The sequence below is a fragment of the Mytilus edulis genome, chromosome 2 (genome assembly GCF_963676685.1).
Source record: "Mytilus edulis chromosome 2, xbMytEdul2.2, whole genome shotgun sequence".
NCBI lineage: Eukaryota > Metazoa > Mollusca > Bivalvia > Mytilida > Mytilidae > Mytilus > Mytilus edulis.
In genome coordinates, this window is record NC_092345.1 from 52,730,403 (window position 1) to 52,736,563 (window position 6,161).

Here is a 6,161-nt window from a genome sequence, read left to right on the forward strand (position 1 = left end):
ATTATCTATGGTTAAAGGTCTCTTATTCAAAAGACAAATATTTTTTATCGGTCTTGGATCATATTTAAATTTAACAGAAACAATATTTTCTATAATTGTTGATCCTATACTAAATATTATTGTTTGGTGGTGTTGCGACCGACGCATAAATTACAATTCCGGACTGGATTATCGAGATTAATCTTCCAAAATCAGATCAACTATTATCAAGCATAAAACAGGAGTTATCTGTAATTTTGTACTTGATGCGTAAATTTACCTTTGTTTAAAGATTTGAGGTATAAATTGAGCGGGGAATCGATTGTTAGGCACTTTACAATTCTCAGTTTGGTCACCACAGTAGGTTCCGTTTTAGTTTGTTGTCCGAAACGTGTAAAAGGAAAGCGATGGGAGACAATTTTCACGTTACACATAGATATGTCTTAGACAATGATGTACGATATATGTATAGTGGAAGTCCTTTAAGCATGATGTACAGAAATCCAGACTATCCGAACTTCGATATGCTAAGGTTAAAAAGGGAAAATACATCATTTAGGAGAAACATCCTTCAAAATCAAATGAATGGAACTTTCCTAGTACCAAGGAATCCAGCGCTACGATCATTCTCCCGTCATGACGTTAGTGGCATGGTCAACAGACTTCAACGAACGACCATTGCCAGGGTTGGAGTTTCGGATGAAAACTTAGACAAATTAAGATGTAGGGATGACGTTATGGAACCTGATAAATCTGGATACGCTTCTTACAGAAAACTACCTAAAGCACAGGTGGACAGAATCGTGGAAAGATTACTCAAGAGTAGAACAATTATGAGCTCAATGAAGGAATACAAAGCACCATTACCTCTGATGACTGGCCTCTCTACGAGTTATACAAAATTAGCAAATTCTAAAGCTTTGCATGGAGTAGTACCAGTCGTTAGAGTATGATAGAAACTAACTAATTTGTAACAACGGTAAGCAAACATAATTCTATTTATAGTATTTCTATGTAGGAAATGATCATAAAAACATAAATGCCATTCCTTGACAATATTTTGAGCATGATCTGCTTACCCTACCGGAGCACGTGAGATCACTCCAAGTTTTTTGTGGGGTTCGTGTTGCTAAGTCTTTAGTTTTTGATGTTGTGTCTTCTGTACTGTTATTTGTCTGTTTGTCTTTTTTTTTAGCCATGGAGTTGTCAGTTTATTTTCTATCTATGAGTTTGACTGTTCCTTTGATATCTTTCGTCCCTCTTTTGAAACATCTTTACAAAAACAAGTATCAAAATTATATCAAAATGTTTTAGATATAAAAACTTGTGCAAATATAAAAAATGCAATTGATGCATAATTATGAAATGTAAAAAATATATCAGTGATTTAAATTTTTTTTTATCAATACATAGTATGCTTATACGTGTTGAAGTAGTGCTCAATTGTGTGTCTATGGAAGTGAAAAGACCATAAGGGAAAATACAAAATGCATCATTGTATACAAAAATATTTTAAGTGTATTTTTTTTTATTAATCAAAATCAAACGTTGATTAGAAGTTCTGTGTATTTGTGTTAAAACAGAGACATTACAGATTAAATGATAACATGGAAACAATATATTTAAACTACCGAGTAGTTTAAAGGGTGTCAGACTAACATTTTTTCTAATATATTAACACGCTAATTCAAATACCACAACAATTAATCCGGGTTGTTCTTTTATTATAGGATTTTTACACACGGAACCTCCCAAGAGCTGTGACGACCAACCGTTGAAGTACTTTACCAATGCTGAGATACCATTTCATTCAAACATTGGGACTTGGCCATCAAATGGACATATCTTATATTCTGACATTTTTTGTATGCCAAATATCACTTTGCTTTTAAGTTATACTTTGGCTTTATTAGCAGATCATGCATAGTCAGAAAGAAATCTGGTTTTGTGTTTTTTTTTTTTTTCATATTGGGAGACAAAGGAATGATATTGTTCAAGTATTTTTTAAATCAAAATTTTTGTTTTCTTCGTATGTTGATGGTCACCTTTCGAATAGCGCTTAACAATTGTTCTTCTTTTTTTCCCTTCACTGTATTTCATCCTGTTTTGTTTACTATGTTTACTGTGTTTTGTTTTATTTTGTTACAAAAGTTACATGCAATAAAAACGATAGCTTATTTAGTATATACGTTTTCTGTTTTTTTTTTCCTTTTTTGATGGCATCACTATTTACTAATTCTTATTTTTACAATTGGCATATGAGTTTTGAGAACTGCATTCAGACGCAATACGATTTACCATAAGCACACGAATTTCTAACCCGTTCCATAACCCTTAGGCTGCTGACGCTTTATGCTATTTTAACGACAATTGTTTTAGTAAAAGATATGGATATATAACATTCTCTCATTTTGTTATCAACATTTAAATAACGATAAACATATCCTGTCTTTATAGTGGGTACCTATCTAGATGTTTGACTAAATATTTTTCAAAGTTTTTATTTAATTTAATCATAAAAACATCATGGTAACTTCTTGTATCTCTTTGAGGGTATCATCTACCCAGTAGTCAGCACTTCTGGAATAGATAATATTAGTTGTATTTGCAAAACTTTCAGGGATTTTTGGTCCTCAATGATCTTCACCTTCGTACTATATTTGGCCTTTTTAACATTTCTTTATTCGAGCGTCGCTCATTAGTCTTTTGTAGATGAAACGCACGTCTGTCGCAAATACGAAATTTCAATTCTGGTAACAATGATTAATTTATTTACAACCACTGGGTAGATGCAACTGCTGGGGGAGTCTTTATTCCCCGAGAGTATCACCAGCCTAGTAGTAATCATTTCTGTGAAGACATGAATTATCATTGATATGATCATAATTATAAATTAACTGTTTACAAAACTATATCATATTGAAATACTAAGGTTTTTCTACATCAGAAATAGATTACTTTAATTGTATTTGGCAAAACTTATAGGAACTTTTGATCCTCGATGATCTTCCCTTCTTTCAATTTCAAACCTCATACGATATTCAAGAACTTGCACTTGCTACTCGGACTTTTTAATACGTCATCTGTTTCTGGAGAAAAATATAGAGACTAGGTTTGGTCAAATGACTTTTGACATAACAGGGTAATTATGCATCCCGGTATTGTGTTTTTCACTTTGGGTGTTCCAGGTGCAATTGATTCCTGGGTTGCGATTCGGATTTTATTTGGATAGTGTTTGCAATATAAAGTACGTACTATCGACCTCAAAAAACATTTTTATCGGTGTCTAATTAGTGTCAACTACACACACAATTTTTTTGTTGGCGTCTTTAGTCCAGTTTTACTAATTTAACAGATTATAAACGACTGTCATACAATTGGGAGTAACCACTTGCATTAAAGGTAAGTTTAATCCACCAATTCTTTGAAAATCCAAGTCAGGCATATGCTACTTGTTTGCCACTCGTTCAGTTGGTCGCCACTTGTTTTCCACTCGTTCAGTTGGTAGCCAGTTGTTTTCCACTCGTTCAGTTGGTAGCCACTTGTTTGCCACTTGTTCAGTTGGTCGATAACGTTTGATATTGTCAGTTTGTATAGATTTCCCCTTTTTATATTTGCCTTAGAGTTTAGAATTTTTATTGTTGTTTTTTTTACTTTTCTAAAAAGTAAAACTGAAAAAACTGTTTTGTATAAAGCAGTACTGTTGATTTTTGGTCAACTTATGACATGATTAAAAGAGACCGAACATGACATTAAAGATCTGAAACGGTTTTCATTTTGTTCAAAATTTATTTTTTCAAAGATATTAACCTTGTGGTTTTATCATTTGTGTCTTGTGATAGGATCGTGATAGAATAATAGTTGGAGGTGACGGTTGGTAAAGAGATCAAATAGGTATACAAATAGGAGATGTGGTATGATTGCCATTAAAAAATATCCATCGGAGACAAAAGGATAGGATTAATAACAACCAAGTATAGGGCTATAAATAGATAAGCTCTCTTGATGTGACAAAATGTGTGTACAACCATAGATATTTTTTTTAAAGTTTATGTATTTATGTTAGTTGTGTTTGTAAGTTTATCGATATAATGTGTAAAGCGATTTCCAACTGATTTTGTAGCGTGTTCTTGAGTTTGTGCTGTTAATAGGTATAAGAAGATGTATTTATGAGGGATAATGAGACAACTCTCCATCCAAGTCACAATTTGTAAGAGTAAACCATTATAGGTTAAAGTATGGTCTTCAACACGGAGCGTTGGCTCACACCGAACAGCAATTTATAAAGAGCCCCAAAACATACTAGTGTAAAACAATTCAAACGGGAAAACCAACGGTCTGTTCTAAGAAAGTCGGAGGAAACGAGAAACACATATGAACCACATCAACAAACGACAACAACTGAACATCAGATTCCTGACTTAGGACAATTACAAATAAATGCAGTGGGTTGAAACATTTTAATAGGAACCAACTTTCACACTTATCTGAAACAACAGTGTAACAGCACAACATATAAAGACACTTTATAGAATATCGATTGAAATGGCTTAACTCGATCAAAAGATATATTAATACTAGTGAAGATACACTGAACGAGAACGAATAAATTTGATCTATGATACAATGTTAATATAAAATCAATAGAATAAGGGGTAAATAAATAAAGGCAACATTAGTATACCGCTATTAGATGTTAAACTAATTTAAAAAAAAATAACCTTGAACTAAAGCCGGCTTATACAATAATATACACATGTAAATGGAAATAATTTTGTGTTGATATGTTACACCACCTTCCTAGGTTATAGGGAGGGTTAGATGTTTACCCCGTCACATTCTGTATATGCCTGTCCTTAGTCAGGAGCCACTTATCTAGTGGTTGTCGTTTGTTGTTGTATATTATAATTTTTTTTTCGGTGCTTGTATTTTTTTTCATAAATCAGGTAGTTAGTTTTTCTCGTTTTAAATTGCTGTATATTTATTGTTAACAAATCATTTATGATATACAGTAAAATTTGTCTGAATCGAACCTCGTCGGGATTTAGAACTTGGTTCGGCTGGGGCATATGTTTGGTTTAATCAAAAGGCGTATTTAGGGGGGCAAGGGACCCGGGTCCTCCCTTTTTGGGAAAAAAATTGGTTGCTTATATAGGGAATCACTGAAGCGTGACTGGAGCGGGCCCCTCTTAGGCAGTCAGTGGGCCCCCACTTATGAAAATTTCTGGATCCTCCTCTGTAATCAGGTGCACAAGCATTAAATTTGATATGACTGTACTGGATTATATGTTTAGATAAGACAGGTATTCTATTTATGCAAGGTGCCATTGTATGTGTATGATTGAATCGTTTTATATTCATCATTGTTATAATGAATATAAATTTGATCATTTGATCTTTGCAATTGGATTATTTCTTAGTTAATACATTATGGAAGATGCTTCTTTCTATTCATGTTAAACGCCTAGGTGTGGCAAAAAAAAATATTTTTAAAAAGTAAAATTAAAATTCAACATAATAATTTCCTTATCAAATAGCAAAATCACAAGCTGAAATACATCAAACGAATGCAAAAATACCAAACAGTCGTTAACCTGACTTTGTGCTTTTCAAAGAAGTATTGATGTTCATTAAACCACACAAAAATGCGGTGTTTTGTCTGATATCTTATTCTAATAAATTATGAAGTTCTCGTTAATTTTTTTGCAACTTTTAAAGTCTACAGGAAATATAGAATTTGACATGTGGTTTTGAATAATACTTTGTCATCCGTATGTTGACTTCTTGCTGTATATTTTGGTTTTATTTGTTGTTAAATTTTTGTCACATTCCTACATACTATATATCTCATTATCATTTTCTATGAATTGCCTGTTTATAATACTTTGAAATTTTCGAAATGCTATAAGGATATTTCTACCCCAGGCTTAGATTATATAAGAGGTGTTTAGCAAATCATTTAAGGAATTTTGGGTCCTCGATGCTCTTTTGTAATTATGATATTTGTATCGTTATTGCGTATGTTTGTGTACTTACTTATTCTGCAAGCTTCAGTATACGGAACCCGTGATTAAGTATTTTAAGCAGTTAATTTAACCCGGTTTTGTTTGTACAATCAACAATTGCAACGTTATAGTTTGTTGTTGTTTGATTTTATTTTACTGGAACAAAAACAAAACGTT

The 6,161-nt window shown here is 32.5% G+C and overlaps 1 long non-coding RNA gene across 1 annotated transcript; it reads left to right on the forward strand.

Annotated features, from left to right (window-relative positions):
• Positions 1–247: 247 nt before the first annotated feature.
• Positions 248–2,163, forward strand: LOC139512429 (uncharacterized). The gene is made up of 2 exons (XR_011662260.1): positions 248–958; positions 1,710–2,163. It is a non-coding gene; the product is annotated as an uncharacterized lncRNA (long non-coding RNA).
• Positions 2,164–6,161: the final 3,998 nt, after the last annotated feature.